The following is a 17,445-nucleotide window of genomic DNA, read 5'->3' as shown; positions in this document are numbered from 1 at the left end:
GAAGGGTGGTAAAGAGTAGGAGGGAGGGTGGGTACGGTGGGAAGAATCACCATGTTCCTAAAGTTGTACTTATGAAATACATGAAGTTTGCACACCTTAAATAAAAGTTTTCTGGGGGAAGAGGAAGCCTGGTTGAAGGCTGCAAACTTGTAAAATATGTGAATGCCAGGAAACAATGCAAACTCCTTTTCCTTAATAAACACTTCAAGAGGTGCCCTTATTTATTGTCAACCTTTTACCCCAGCTTTGATTTTCTAAACAAATTCCTTCACTCTATTAGGGGGCCCACTAAACACAGTCACTGAATTTAAAATGCCTTGGATGTTGAGTTTAAAAAAAATTTAAAAAAAGAAAGATAATTGACCAGAAAAAGAGTTGTCCATCTGCAAATTCTAATGGCTACTGGCCATGGCCCACAGTTTAAAAATGGTTCCTGAGGTTGGCGCTGTGGTGCAGCAGGTTAAAGCCCTGGCCTGAAGCCCCGGTATCCCATATGGGTACCAGTTCTAGTCTTGGCTGCTCCTCTTCCAATCCAGCTCAGCTCTCTGCTATGGCCTGGGAAAGCAGTGGAAGATGGCCCAGGTCCTTGGGTCCCTTTACCCACTTGGGAAACCTGGAAGAAGCTCCTGGCTCCTGGCTTCAGATCAGCGCAGCTCGGGCGGTTGCGACCATCTGGGGAGTGAACCAGTGGATAGAAGACCTCTCTCTCTGTCTCTACCTCTTTCTGTAACTCTTTCAATTATATAAAATAAATATTTTAAAAATTAATAAAATATAAAATAAAATATAATGGTTCCTGCCAAACAGAAATCTTTTATCACAGCCTTTATGGTGCAATGTGTAGGAGTCCTGCCTTCTCAATCTTGAATTCTTATATGGTGAATTGTGCCATTGCCTTGTCACAGCAGAGAATCACAGCCCCTGATCTGAGCAGGGAAAGGGCTGGTGTTACCCCAAATAAAACTGAGCTGTCAGAACAGGACTGAAGCCAAGGTTCTGCCACTTTGTAATGTTTCTGTATCCAGGGAAGGGGAAGATGCTCATCTAATCCTGCAGCTTAAAAGCCCTATAGCCTAAGGGTCAGGGACCTTCTCCTGGAGTCTAACATCTGTACTTTCTAGATCTCCATGCAATGCCCTGTAATGCAATGAGAAACAAGGGACCTGTTATTTCTCCTGTCTTCATGAATTTTCCCCCATAAACACTGCTGCAGCAGGCCTGGTACATGTGCTGCTTGGCCATTTGCCCTTGATATACAAGTACAAACAATAAATCGGGCACTGGAGACATGGAAGTAAACAAAACAGAAAGTCCCAGCCCACAAGCTTACATTCTCCTGGGAAGCAAGAGAGCCAATAAACAAATAAGTGGATACCACACCAAGTGGAGAGAAATGATGAAAAGAATAATAAAGTAGTAGGAATGACAGGGTGATCATGGGTGTATACAGGGAATTAGAGATGCTTTTCCTTTTAAAGTGATACCTGAGCAGTGATCAGAAGAAAGCAAGCAAGTGATTGAGCTGTGTGTGTGTGTGTGCATTCGTGGCAAACAGAACTAAAATCAAAGACCTAACAGGAAGGCAAAAGAGACGCTTTTGCAGATGTGTTTGCAGGGAAGAGAAGATCAAGATCAGAGAAGAGGAGCAGGAGTTGAAGCCTTGCAGGCCGTGGTTGACATTTTGGATTTGACCTTGATTCAGATGGAAAGCCAAATCTCAGAAAGATCTTTTAGACTTTCTGTGGAGAAGAGACAGTTGCCATGATCTTGGCAAGAAATTTAGTGTTTTGGTGTAGGATGAGGTGGAAATGGACCTCATGAGAAGAAGTTGAATTTGAGAAATATTTGCATCGTACAGCTGATGGTATTTGCTAGTGGATTTAATGAAATATAAAAGAATAAAGTTTAAAATGACACAACCATTTGTTTAACTCAGCAAGAAATAATTTATTAACACAGTGAAATTGTAGAATGATCAAGTTGGTGGGAGCAGATTGAGCTCAGATTGAGATATGTTAAATTCAAACTGTCTCTCAGGCCAAGAGGAGATGCTAGCTAGAAATTGCACATATATGAGTCTGGCATTCAGAGAAGTCCCCTGGGCTGAGATATAAATTGTAGAAATCATCAGCATACAGATAGTGTGGAAGAGCACACGTGATGAGATTGCTTAGGAATATCATTCACAGATTGTGGTCTAGGACCTTATCAGGATGTCCACATTGTCAGCACCTCTTCCAGAATAATGCTAAGATAACAGGTGCCTTTTTGAGTCTCATTCTTTCACAATTGCACAGCTGTATATTCCAGGGACTGCATGAAGTCTACTGTGACAACAGCTTCAATGCAGAGGCAGCTATGCGAATCCAGCTGTCTTCTCTTAACCCAGACATTAAAGAGGTCCACAAAAAGGTAAAATATGCCACTCTTCTCACTAAATTTTTGTTTTGGAAAACATACTTTTTCTTCATAAAATGTTATTTGTATTGATATGTAATAGATTTGTCATTGACCTTTTTAAAAGATAATAGATATTTTTAAATTTCTCAGATTCAATTTCTAACTCCGTAGTCATCAATAGATATAACCCTTATATGCGAGCATTCCTTGGGAGCCTTAATAATTCTTACAGTTATAAAGAGGTCTAAGACCAACAAGTTTGAGAGCAGTTAACCTAGGGAGCAAGTAAAAATGGAAAAGAAAAGAAGCCTAAGAAAGAAGTTAAGATGGATAAAAGTGGGAAAGTGAGGAAGAGCCATCAGGAAGTTGAGAGGTAACCAGGGCAGTATCCTAGAGGTTAAGGGTGGAAAGCATGAAAGGGAGTGGTGACAAGTTGCAGAGAGAGCAAACAAAATGAGAGCTAACTCTTAGGACTGACCACACAGAAGTTAGCAATGATATTCCTAGAGCATTTTGTCAGATTAGTAAGGACAAAAGATTGACTAAAGAGAATGTTGGGAAAATGGCGACTACCTGGCTTTCAGCAATGGTGGCCGGAACCGGGGCATAGGATGTAAATCAGGGTGTAGATCTCACCATAGATAAAACTGCACCAGTTTCATAACAGAGAATCCAAGAGATAATTGGAAGATAGGAAATGAAAAAAGAAGTTTTAATCAACATTTCATGAACTGAGTTTAAAGAGACAAAAGAAGTACAGGATGGGATACAAGAAAGGATGTTGTTTTTTCAGATGAGGGCTGTAACAGGATATTTTGAGGAACAGTGTTTTTTCCACCTACTACTTGCTGAATTCTTTATTTAATGGAGGGTTAAGCTTGTAATTATAAACTAAATTGAAAATTATGTCATTGCAAAAACTTAAAGAAAGCATTTGGGAATGATCCAGAGGATGAAAAATCTCTCTGTCTCTCTGTCCTTCTCTCTCTCTGTAACTCTGCCATTCAAATAAACAAATAAACTTTTTTAAAAAATTACATTCCGGCCAGTGCCGCGGCTCACTAGGCTAATCCTCTGCCTTGCGGCGCCAGCACACCGGGTTCTAGTCCCGGTCGGGGCGCCGGCTCTGTCCCGGTTGCCCCTCTTCCAGGCCAGCTCTCTGCTGTGGCCAGGGAGTGCAGTGGAGGATGGCCCAAGTGCTTGGGCCCTGCACCCCATGGGAGACCAGGAGAAGCACCTGGCTCCTGCCATCGGATCAGCGCGGTGCGCTGGCCGCAGCGCGCCAACCGCAGCAGCCATTGGAGGGTGAACCAACGGCAAAGGAAGACCTCTCTCTCTGTCTCTCTCTCTCTCACTGTCCACTCTGCCTGTCAAAAAAATAAAAAAATAAAATAAAAATAAAAATAAATTAAAAATTACATTCCGTAGACCAATCATTAGAAAACTGCTAGTTCAATCCAGATAAATGACTAAAGAAAGTTAATCAGATGTGCCTCCTAGGTTTGCTGTTTCCTCTTGTCGGTCCGGTGCACTGTGAAATCCTGTGGAAATTTGCCAACAATAGCTTTAGTGGTACAACCTTACACCCGTAAGAAGAAAGAATATGACCTATGTTGAGTTTTCTTTTCATGTTTCAGGGCTAGAGGAGTTTGCTGGAGTTATACAGAAAGAGCTAAACTATTAATTTTGCTGATGCCCAGGTCTCTGGAGTTGATTACCCTAATTTGACTAAGGAGCATTTTGCCTTTCCTTTAAAAGGCATCTGTGGGAAAACTAGAATTGCAGAAGTAGGAGGTGTACCTTACTCATTGCCTCTTGTAAACAAACAACAAAAAAAAGTTTACTAGTTGAATAAGCCTGCCAAGGAAATCAAACTGCCTGGAGCATTTATTCATAGAGGAGGGGTGGGCCCATTTCAGACTCCTGGGTTCAATTCTAAGTTAATGCCAGTTACTCAAACAGAAACTGAGCACAAATATGCTGTGAATGGTAGTTACTTTGCTTGTATGAACCCTGCCGGTGGAGGGTGCCTACCAGAGAAATAATGAGAAGTATCATGACTTTTGGTGTTCTTTACTAGCTTATCTTTCTTTAAGATTTATTTTATATATGGAAAAGCAGAGTTACAGAGAGGCAGAAGCATAGAGAGAGAGGTCTTCTCTCTGCTGGTTCACTCCCCAGATGGCTGCAATGGCCGGAGCTGTCCCAATCCGGAGCCAGGAGCCAGGAGCTTCTTGTAAGTCTCCTATGTGGGTGCAAGGGCCCAGGGACTTGGGCCATCCTCTGCTGCTTTCCCAGGCCATAGCAGAGAGCTGGATTGGAAGTGAAGCATTTGGGACTCTAAACAGCATCCATATGGGATGCTGGCACTGCAGGCCAGGTCTTTAAAATGCTATGCCACGGCCGGCGCCACGGCTCAATAGGCTAATCCTCTGCCTTGCGGCGCCGGCACACCGGGTTCTAGTCCCGGTCGGGGCGCCAGATTCTGTCCCGGTTCCCCTCTTCCAGACCAGCTCTCTGCTGTGCCAGGGAGTGCAGTGGAGGATGGCCCAAGTGCATGGGCCCTGCACCCCATGGGAGACCAGGAGAAGCACCTGGCTCCTGCCATCGGATCAGCGCGGTGTGCCGGCTGCAGCGCGCCTACCGCGGTGGCCATTGGAGGGTGAACCAACGGCAAAGGAAGACCTTTCTCTCTGTTTCTCTCTCTCTCTCACTGTCCACTCTGCCTGTCAAAAAAAAAAATGCTATGCCACAGTGCTGGCCCCACTAGCTAATCTTTTTTGCAAGTGAGGGCCAACCTAGCAAGGTCATTGGGGTGAAAGTCAAAGAAGAACTGGACCACTTAACTTTGTGTCTTGCATGAGACAGACTCTGAAAAAACATTATGGAGATAAACATATAGGAACGGAGTGGAGGGGAATGGTTCTTTCATTATCCAGAAGGGAAAAGTAAAGGCTCACATTTGCTAGAGAATTTTCTTCTTACCCATTGAACTCATGATGAAGATGAGAATAGGTCGGCGCCGTGGCTCAATAGGCTAATCCTCTGCCTTGCGGCGCCAGCACACTGGATTCTAGTCCCGGTCGGGGCACCAGATTCTGTCCCGGTTGTTCCTCTTCCAGACCAGCTCTCTGCTGTGGCCAGGGAGTGCAGTGGAGGATGGCCCAAGTCCTTGGGCCCTGCACCCCATGGGAGACCAGGAGAAGCACCTGGCTCCTGCCTTCGGATCAGCGCAATGCACTGGCCGCAGCGGCCATTGGAGGGTGAACCAACGGCAAAGGAAGACCTTTCTCTCTGTCTCTCTCTCTCACTGCCCACTCTGCCTGTCAAAAAAAAAAAAAAAAAGATGATGATGATGATGAGAATAACTGGTTGCATTTTTGTGAGATGAAGGCTGCTTTGGTCTCTCTACCTTTTTCTTTATTTTTTTAAATGTTATTTAAGGAATACAAACTTCAGGCATTTCATATATAAAATTTAGGAACAGTGATTCTTCCCACTCTACCCTCCCTCCTATCCATACTCCCACTATTCTTCCTCTCCCCTTTCCTATTCCCATTCTTATTTTGTACAAAGATCTATTTTTAGTTATACTCATAAGGTTAACTCTACAGTAAGTAAAGAGTTCAACAAATAGTATGAAGAAAAAAAAACAAAACAAACAAACAAAAAAACACTATTCCTCAACAGTCAAGATGAGAGCTGTTCAAAGTCATCACATCTCAAAGTGTCAATTTCACTCCTATGGATTACCTTTTAGGTACTCTATTAGTTACAGCAGATCAGAAAGAACATATGGTATTTGTTTTTTGGGGACTGCATTATTTCACTAAGTATAATAGTTTCCATTTGCATCCATTTTGTTGCAAAAGACAATGGGGCCGGCACTGTGGTGTAGTGGATAAAGCCACTGTCTGTATTGCTAGCATCCCATATGGGCACCAGTTCAAGTCCCGGCTGCTCCAATTCTGATCCAGCTCTCTGCTATGGCCTGGGAAAGCAGTGGAAGGTGGTTCAAGTGCTTGGGGCCCTGCACCCACGTTGGAGATCCGGATGAAGCTCCCGGTTCCTGGCTCTTGGCTCCTGGCTCCTGGCTTGGGCTTGACACAGCTCTGGCCATTGCAGCCAACTGGGGAGTGAACCAGCAGATGGAAGACCTCTGTCTGTCTATCTATCTATCTCTCCTTTTCTCTCTGTGTAACTCTGACTTTCAAATAAATAAATAATTTTTTTAGAACACAAAATTTCATTTTTAACCTTTGTGTATCTTAGTTATTCTCTCCAGAGACCCAGAGTTTGACTTATAACTGTAGCACACTCACTTTTTCAGTAATCATAAAAGAAGGTGGACCTTACCATTATGACAGCACCCCCAACACAGTTGAATATCAGGGATACTTTTTACCAGCAGAATTTCTCTGTTGCATCAATAGATCAGCCAGAAGAGACCAATTCTGTTGGGTTAGAGTAAATCAGTTGATGCTCATTTAGAAAAAGAACAGTTAATGGGTCGGCACTGTGGCATAGTGGGAAAAGCTACCTCCTGCAGTGTCGGCATCCCATATGGGCGCCAGTTAGAGACCCAGCTGATTCACATCCTATCCAATTCTCTTTTGTGGCCTAGGAAAGCAGTAGAAGATGGCACAAGTGCTTGGACACCTGTACCCATGTGGGAGACCCAGAAGAAGCTCCTGGCTCCTGGGCTATGGATCGGCCCAACTCTGGCTGTTGTAGCAGCCATTTGGGGAGTGAACCAGCCAATGGAGGACTTCTCTGCCTCTGCCTCTCTGTAGCTCTGCCTTAGGAAAAAAAAAAAAAAAGAACAGTTAACTAAGGTAATTAACGGATACTAAATTAAAATCCAATAGAAACAGCCTTAGTACTTAAACCCTATTTTCTTGGCCTTTACAGTGAAGAGGTATTCTATTCTGAATTATTTTCCAGATCTGTCAGAAAGAGGTTCTTGGGACCAATGATCCATAACTGAAATCTTTTTTGCATATATACATTTATTAAACCAACTTCATTTTTCTACTGGTATAATATAGAGAAAATCTGTTTTGTTTATGCCTCAGATATAAATGTGATCAAGAATCATCTAGTTATTCTTACTATTTTATGGTAACAATTTTCAGTTATATAACATTATTATATTTTGCAGTCTCACAATTGCTAACCATATATTTCTGGATATGAGAAAAAAATTATTTAGAAATGTTGAAAAAACTGAGTTTCATAAATATGTTCTAGAAATCAGAGTATACTATGGAGCAAGGTTGGCAGGAATGGTTCAACATCCACAAAACAATCAATGTGTTCCACCACATTAACAAACTGAAGAACAAAAGCTATATTATTACTTCAATAGATGCAGAGAAAGCATTTTATAAAATACAATACCCTTTCATGATGAAAACTGTAAGCAAATTGGGCATAGAAGGAACATTCCTCAACACGATTAAGGCAATTTATGACAAACACATGGCCAGCATCCTATTTAATGGGGGAAAGTTGGAAGCATTCCCAATGAGATACGGTACCAGACAAGGATACCCACTCTCACCATTGTTATTCAATATAGTCCTAAAAGTTTTAGCCAGAGCCATTAGGCAAGAAATAGAAATTAAAGGGATACAAATTGGAAAGGAAAAAGTCAAACTATCCCTATTTGCAGATGACATGATTCTATACATAGGTGATCCAAAAGACTACACCAAGAAACTATGGGAACTCAGAAGAGTTTGGTGAAGTAGCAGAATATAAATTCAACACACAAAAATCAACAGCCTTTGTATACACAGACAATGCCATGGCTGAGAAAAAACTTCTAAGATCAATCCCATCCAAAGTAGCTATAAAAACAATCAAATACCTTGGAAAAAATTTAACCAAGGATGTCAAAGATCTCTACGATGAGAATTACAAAATATTAAAGAAAGAAATAGAAGAAGATACAAAAAAAAAATGGAAAAATCTTTCATGTTCCTGGATTGGAAGAATCAATATTATCAAAATGTCCATTCTTCCAAAAGCAATTTACAGATTCAATGTGATACTAATTAAAATACCAAAGACATTCTTTTCAGATCTAGAACAAATGATGCTAAATTTCATATGGAAATACAAGAGACCTCAAATAGCTAAAACAATCTTATACAACAAAAACAAAGTTGGAGACATCACAATACCAAATTTCAAGACATACTACAAGGCAGTTATAACCAAAACAGCCTGGCACTGGTACAAAAGGAGATGGATAGACCAATGGGACAGAATAGAAACACCAGAAACCAATACACACATCTACAACCAACTTATATTAGACCAAGGATCTAAAACCAAGCCCTGGAGCAAGCACAGTCTCTTCAACAAACAGTGCTAGAAAAACTGGATTTCCACATGCAGAAGTATGAAGCAAGACCCCTACCTTACACCCTACCCAAAAGTCCACTCAACATGGATTAAAGATCTAAATCTATGACCTGACACCATCAAACTATAGAAAACATTGAGGAAACCCTGCAAGACGAAGAGTTCTTGAAAAGATCCGAGAGGCACAGGCAATCCATGCCAAAATTAACAATTGGGATTGCATCAAATTGAGAAGTTTCTGTACAGCAAAAGAAACACTCAGGAGGCAACTGACAGAGTGGGATAAATTATTTGCAAACTATGGAACTGATAAAGGATTAATTACCAGAATATATAAAGAGCTCAAGAAACTCCACAAGAACAAAACAACCCAGTAAAGAGATGGACAAAGGATTTAAATAGACATTTTTCAAAAGAGAAAATCCAAATGGCAACATATACATGAAAAAATGTTCATGATCATTAGCCATCAAGGAAATAAAATCAAGACAACAATGAGATTTCACCTCATTGCATACAGAAATCAACAAACAACAAATGCCAGCAAGGATGTGGGGATAAAGGTATTCTAATCTACAGCTGGTGGGAATGTAAACTGGTAAAGCCACTATGGAAGACAGCATGGAGATACCTCAGAAATCTGAATATAGACCTACCATATGACCCAGCCATTCCACTCCTGGAAATTTACCCAAATGAAATGAAATCAGCATATGAAAGAGTTATCTATACCCTCATGTTTATTGCAGCTCCATTCACAATTGCTAAGATAAGGAATCAGCTCAACTGCTTGTCAATTTAAGACTTGATAAAGACATTATGGGATATATACACCATGGAATACTACACAGAGGTAAATGAATACTAGTCATTTGCAACAAAATGGATGAAACTCGACAACGTCATGCTTAGTGAAATAAACTAGTCCCAAAAGGACAAATACTACATAACCAATACAGCACCTAATAGGTAATCTATAGAAGTGAAATTGACACTTAAAGATGCAATGACTTTGAACAGCCCTTGTCTCCACGACCAAAGAACAGATTATTTTTCCTCATACAATTTGTGGGACACTTTACTTAGCATAGAGTTAATCGTATGTGTATAAAATTGTATATGTATATTTAGTATAGAGTTAACCTTATTTGTATAATTGTATGTGTTAATCATACTTGAAAATAGATCTTAGTAGAAAATAAGAATGGGAATAGGAGAGGGAGGAGGAAAAGTGATGGGAGTGTGGGTGGGAGGGTTGGTACATTGGGAAGAATCACTATATTCCTAAAGTTCTATTTATGAAAAAATAAATAGTTATACATTAAAAAAATAAATAAATAAGAAAATAAAAATAAAAACGTATTCCATTTATATAAATTTAAATATATTTAAAAATAAAGAAAAAAGTGAGAAGAGCAGACTACCAAAGCCATGTCTTGCAGTAGGCAAGATCCAGTGCATTAAGAGAATATGAACAGTTCTTTCATTTTTATGGACCAAAAGAGGAGCAGGTACAAGTGCAAAAAACTCAGCAGTTATTGGAGCAGGAATATCTGAATGTCTGAAGTTCTTTTCAGATTCTTCTACTTTCTCAGAAAGCATAAGTTGGAAGGTTATCAGCTGAGAGTAATGTAAGGAGAGCTGGTATTAGACATTTGAATAGAGAGGAGAGAGTAGAAAATAATAACAGGAAAATAAGAGAATGAATTAACCAAGGAAATATGGTAACATAACAGTATAGGACTAAGAGCTAACTCCAGCTGAGTGATAGAAAATTAAAAAGAAAAAAATTTAAGATTTAAAATAAGACCTGCCAGCAGACTTGTGTGTTTCCCTCCAGTCATGTTTAACCAGCAGCTTTCAATAAGCACCACACATCTCAAAATCTGCAACTTGAATTCAGCTTTAAGATTATTTTTGCTTATTTTGGCACACTTTAAATTTTTTACCTTTCTTTTTCTTTATCCTTTAAAAAATCAACACTTGGTTCTAGAAGTGATGACCACATTAGGTTTAATCAAACAGTAAGACAATGTCTCTTTTTTCAAACAATTGACTCAATAAAGAGCAGAACCTACATACTGTTACTAAGTGCTTAACAAATTCTGAGTCATATAAATGCAAATATCTGTATTTCACAAGGACTTCCCCACCTCCACCTCCACCAAATCAAATTGGAATAAACATAAACAATGCATCGTCAATACTATCATCGTGAGCAATTATGCCCTAGTTAAGTCACTTGTTTCATCTTCTGAGTGGTGTGCACAGCAGTGATGATAATTACAACCACAAAGGTCACAGCTATATTCTCTCAGCTTCCAGTCATCCGCTTTATTACCATAATTGACAGTTTTTGCCAGAAGCACACTTGTTAAGAGCAATCGGAATGCTGCAAGGCCCATGTCTAAGAGAAAGCAAATGTGTCTAATCTTTGCTCATCTCCCCATTGCCAACAATGATTAGCTCTTTGAGTTTTTTTCATAATTGTCTGGAATCCAGGCCTAATAAAGGTCTTCACATCACAGTGCTAGAGGTAATCAAGGCCTTTGTCAACTTGAAACACAAACACAATCTGAAGGTCTCTTGTAGTAGAAGATGGTATGATTGCTCTATACTGGCCCCATCAGGAATGTGAAATACTCTCCGTTGCGCACTAGTGGATGAGATTGTGGTACAGTTTCTAACAAAAAGTCTTTCTTTACAAGACTAGCCAAAGCAATTACTGTGTATTGCTGATGGACTTTTGTCCACTAAAGGCTCTAACTGTGCCTCCTTACAGTTCAACCCCTGATGTGCTGCACTTTTCAGCTTCTGCTCACTCAATTTCCTAATAATTCCTAAGAATATCCAATGCTCACAGATTTTATATGACTCCACTTAAGAGGAGTCTTCAAAAAGTTCATGGAACACAGTATCTTTTCATTTCATTTTCCCATGAACATCTAAGGTACCCTTGTCTATGAGGCACATATAGAAGTCAAATTCATAGAAATAAAAAGAACAGTTGTTGGCAAAGTTATGAAGAATGGGGAGTAATGACTACAGAGTTTCAGTTTAGAAAAATGAGAATATTCTGGAGGTGGATAGTGTGATGCTTGCAACAATATAAAAGCCTTTAATGTCAAGATGTACACTTTAAAATGGTTAAGATGGTAGGTTGGGTGTTATGGCACAGTGGTTTAAGCCATTGCTTGGGACACTGGCATTCCAAGTTCAATCCAAGTGCTAGTTCAAGTCTTAGCAAGTCCACTTCCAATCCAGCTTCCTGCTAACATTCCTGGGAAACTCCAGGTGATGGCTGAAGTGCTTGTACTCATGCCAGACATGTGAGAGACCCAGATGGATTTCCACGCTCCTGCCTTCAGCCTGGCCCAGTCCCGGCTGTTGTGGAAATTTTGGGAGCGAGTCTCAGATAGAAGATCTCTCTCTTCTCTCTCTTCTCTCTCTCTCTCTTTCTCTCGTCACTCTGCCTTTCAAATAAATAAGTAAATAAAACTCTAAAAATGGTTAAGATGGTAAGTTCGATGATATACATATTCTGCCACTATATTTTTTGAAAGAATATCAATTGTTTGGGTCCAGTCTTGTGGAGTAATGAGTAAAGCCACTGCCTGAGACACCATCATAAAAATACGGTCCCTGATTTGTGTCCCAGTTGCTCCACTTCTGTTCCAGCTCCCTGCTAATGGCCTGGGAAAAGCAATGCAATTTGGCCCAAGTACTTGGGCCCCTGCCACACATGTGGGAGACACAGATGAAGTTCCTGACTCTTGGATTCATCCTGGCCTAGTACAGGACATTACGGCCATCTGGGAGTGAACCAGCAGATAGAAGATCTCTCTCTGTCTCTCTCTCTCTCTCGTGTGTGTGTGTGTGTAACTCCAACTTTCAAATAAATAAATAAATCTTTAAAAAATAATTCAACATCTATTCATGAGTAATTTCCTCTATTCAATTTGTTACCAACCCAAGAAATAAAAACTTCCACCAAAAGTAGTGTTACACAAAGTAATTTATTTGTAGCAAATGAGCAGACCACAAGGAATTATTTCTAAATCTGCAGTTCCACAGTCAGAGGAGGGAGAAAACTTTAATCTTAGGGAAAATTAATGAGCAAGAGGGGAAGTTCTTTTTTTTTTTTTCATAGTTACATGAAACTGTAGGTTTATGACATCATAATTGATTAGGATAACTATGACATCACAATGTTTTCTATGATACCACAATTTATGTGCCATCAAAAATGTTTTATGACATCATGATGGTATGTTTATGTTTTTGCTAATTGTGACATAACATTTTTATGGTATTATACTTGATTATGATACAACAGTGGATTTTAGGACATCACAATTATGACAGAAATTGTTTATGACATCAAAACACAATTATTACAAAGCAGTGGTAGATTTATGACATCACATTGGTAATTTTATGGCATAAAACATTGTCTTTTTTTTTTCTTTTCAACTTTTATTCTGACTGTCAAGGAACAACTTACTATTTTATTCCTTTTAGTGTTTTTTGTTGTTGTTGTTGTTCTACTTAACATCATTGGTTGAACTCTTTAGTTAACACACAATAATTCATAGTCATTTAAATTTAACTGAAAATGATCCCTGTTAAAAATAAGAGTGGGAATAAGAGAGGGGAGAGATGTACAGTTTGGCACATGCTCTTTCATACTTAACCTTAACGGTAGAGCTAGAAACATACCAGGGGATTCCAACTCAATCCCATCAAGGTGGCATGTGCCATCTTACTTGTTAAAGTGATCAGTTTAAGTTCATAATTGATCAAAAAGATAGGATTAAGTGTCAAAGGGATTACATAAATAAGACCAGTGTCTGCAAATAATAATTGATAGAATTAAAAAGGAGAGAATGATCTTACATGGGAAGCAGGATGCACAGCAGACTCATAGAATGGCAAAAGCCCTAATCAGCACTCTGGCCTCAGAATCAGCCCTTAAGGCATTTGAATCTGGCTAAAAAGCCCATGAGAGTTTCACAGACATGGAAAGCCAAGACATTGTGGCAAAAAAACGACCTAAATGAAAGATCTCTGTGAGTGAGATCCCAGTAGAAAGAACAGGCCATCAAAGAAGGCAGTACCTTTCTCTGAAGGGAGGAGAGAACTTCCACTTTGATCATGGCCTTGTCTAAATAAGGTCAGAGTTGGTGAACTCAAGAGGCTTCCATAGCCTTGGCAGCTCATGACAAGAGCCTTGGGTGCTTACTGACTTCCAAAATAAAAGTGTCAATTGTTAAATCAACAACGGGAGTCACTGTGCACCTGCTCCCCATGTAGGACCTCTGCCCTTAATGTGTTGTACTATGAGAATTAATGGTAACACTACTACTCAAACAGTACTGTATACTTTGTGTGTCTGTGTGGGTGCAGTCTGTTCAACTCTTTACTTAGTGTATACTAAGTTGATCTTCTGTATATAAAGATAATTGAAAATGAATCATGATGAAGAATGGGATGGGAGAGGGAGTGGGAGATGGAATGGTTGTGGGTGGGAGGGAAGTTATTGGGGAAAAAGCTGCTATAATTCAAAAGTTGTACTTTGGAAATTTATATTTATTAAATAAAAGTTGAAAAAAAAAACCAATGAGGGGAAGTTCTTGTCATCACAGGTAGGGGTGGGCACAAGCTCATGTAGGCACATGCTTAGAAATATGCTTATATAACCATCACATGTCATGATAACAAGGCTTAAGTTCCTCTTAGGGCAGAAATCTTAGCATTACAATTAAGGAAAGTTTAGTTCTCAAATACTTGCAGGTACTCAGTTGTCCTGTGTGTGATTGTGGCTGGTTCCTGGTAGATTCTCAGGTCCATTGAAGCCATCTAGTTACTTTGTCTAGGCAGGAAAGACAAGTTTTAGTGAAAATGTACTTTTTTGTTTGGCTACCTAGAGGAAGGAGTTCCTCAAATTCACATTATGTGTGTTATAAGTCCAGCATGAACCACCATTTTTATGGGATATAAAGAACATTTGTTACTTGTTTAGTTAGCTACCCAGCATCTCTAGAACAATCTCCCTAACTGAGGGGTAATTATCACCATATGAGCCTTTTCATTCTCAAATAAGAAGGTGATAGATGCATTTTCCTTGGCAGCTCAGCACATAAAAGGGAAATTCTATAGTTTGTGTAGCTGTTTTTTTTTTTTTAATTTGACAGATAGAGTTAGACAGTGAGAGAAAGAGAGAGAAAGGTCTTCCTTCTGTTGGTTCACCCCCCAAATGGCCGCCATGGCCGGAACTACACTGTACCAAAGCCAGGAGTCAGGCGCCTCCTCCTGATCTCCCATGTGGGTGCAGGGGCCCAAGCACTTGGGCCATCCTCCACTGCCCTCCCAGGCTGCAGCAGAGAGCTGGACTGGAAGAGGAGCAACCGGGACTAGAACCCAGCACCCATATGGGATGCCAGTGCCACAGGTGGAGGATTAACCAAGTGAGCCACGGCGCCAGCCCCTGTGTAGTGTTTATGTCAGTGATGCTAGTTATACTTCCCTGAAGTTTTTTCTAAATCATCAGATTATTTGAAGATTAAGTTGGAGGCTATGATCACCAACTGTTTAAGCATTATTCCTTTTTTCCAATGCGAACATCCAAGGATATTCTTGAGTCACATATGAGTGGAATAAGATGTCTATGCAGGTGTATGTTCTTGTTGGTCTTCCATTTGACCCAATCCTAACCAGCTTAATTTTGAATAAAGAATGTATTTCTGATTTTCATCTATAGCAAGAAAGTTACTATATCGTGTAAGTCCTGTTACATAAATATATTTTTATGAATATCTATCAAATATTGTGCAAGTTCTGGATTAGTTGAAGAATATACATACATTCAATTCACCCTTGCTTTATTTTTTTTTTAGTTTTTATTTAATGAATGCATTTCTTCATAGATACAACTTTAGGAATATAGTGGGTTTTTTCCCCCTTACCCTCCTCCCAGCTCTCATCCCACCTGCCTCTCCCTTTCCCATCTCCTTCTTTATTATGGTTCATTTTTAGTTTGATTTTATATACAGAGGACCAACTCCATGCTAAGCATAGACTTAAATAATTTGCGCACACACAACATATAAAGTTTGGGGAGAAAATTTGCAGTCAGTTCTCATATTGCAATTCATTAGGGACAGAGGTCCTACATGGGGAGCAAGGGCACAGTGACTACTGCTGTTCCTTTAACAATTAACACTCTTTTTTATGACGTCAGTGATCATCCGAGGTTCTTGCCATGGGCTGCCAAGGTTATGGAAGTCTTTTGTGACCACAGACTCCATCAGTATTTGGACACAGCCACAAGCAAAGTGGATGTTCTCTCTTCCCTTCATAGAAGCATGTATCCTTCTTTGATGACCCTTTATTTCCTCTGAGGTCTCACAGAGATCCTCCGGGTAGGATATTTTTTGTCACAGAGTCTTGGATTTCCATGCCTGAAATGCTCTTGTAGGCCTTTCAGCCCAGCCAGGAAGACTTAAGTCACCCCTGCTTTAAACAGAATTGTGTCCCTGAAATATGTAGAGCTGTTCCTTTATTGAACTACTTTGTATAAGAATGGGCTGTCTCCTACATTAGGAATGAGTTGGCCTTGATTCTATTTCATCACTCCATGTTTGTTTTTAATTTTTATGCCACTCTTTTGTGTTATTCTGCTGTGTTTCATAGACTCTCAAAAACTACCTTCAAGTCTTCTTTGGAATAAGGCAAAGTATAAACAAACAAACAAACAAGCTCCCTTTCTTTTCCTTTCTACAGCCCCCACACACAGAAGGCCCAATCCAACGTATGCCTCAATTACTGTAAAAACCTTCTGGCTGGTTTCCCTGCCTCTATTTTCTCCTCACAAATGTTGGATTCGTCTTCTCCAATATTGTTTTCATCACTTCACCCAGCTGCTCAAAATTTGCAGTTGCTTGGTAATGTCACTGTAGTAGATATAATCTTCAGGCTTACATTCAGAATCCTCCATCAAGTGCCCACACACTTCCAATTTTATCTCTCCTGCTCACTAACAAGGTGCTTCTGCTCTGATCACTTGAAATGATTGCCATTCTCGCTCCTGCTGCTTGCAATTGTGCAAAACCCAAATCTAGCAATTGCTGTTTGCATTGCCTTTGGAAAACCACTAAAACTTTCAGAACTTCAGTTTCTTGAGCTATAAAATGAAAATATTACTTTACATCGCCTTTATGGTTCATAGCAGCGTCTACTTTAACTAAACAAATGCACTAAAATGTCTATCTTCTAAAATACCTGACACATAGTTGGCACCCACTTCCCAAAAAAATAATTCATAATGTAATATTCTTTGCTTTAGTACAATTTACACAACCCTGAAAAACTGCTCCATCCTCAGCTATTAGCTCCTAGAGAGCAGGTAACAATCACATCGGCCCTGAGGTCCAGCAGAAGGAAGTTTGAAGCCTGACACACTCTGTTTTCTACTGTATGACTTTGGGCAGGCAACATCAGCATTCTCCCGTGTGACCCATCCCTACAAGGCCAGGAGCGTAGCAAAGGATGGCCATGACATGACTAATACTGTTTTTGAAATACAGTCAGTGCTGTGTCTCCCCCTCCTGTTTTCTTCGTATTCAAGATGAATAAATGTTTTGCTTCATTTGGCTTGATATAAGATGGTTCTTC

General features: G+C 39.9%; 1 pseudogene; it reads left to right on the top strand.

The window, feature by feature from the left end:
* The first annotated feature begins 4,003 nt into the window (after nucleotides 1-4,003).
* Nucleotides 4,004-6,871, top strand: LOC133758404 (ester hydrolase C11orf54 homolog; annotated as a pseudogene).
* Nucleotides 6,872-17,445: the final 10,574 nt, after the last annotated feature.

This window comes from Lepus europaeus, chromosome 4 (genome assembly GCF_033115175.1).
Source record: "Lepus europaeus isolate LE1 chromosome 4, mLepTim1.pri, whole genome shotgun sequence".
NCBI lineage: Eukaryota > Metazoa > Chordata > Mammalia > Lagomorpha > Leporidae > Lepus > Lepus europaeus.
This window is presented reverse-complemented; position numbering and strand designations above follow the sequence as displayed.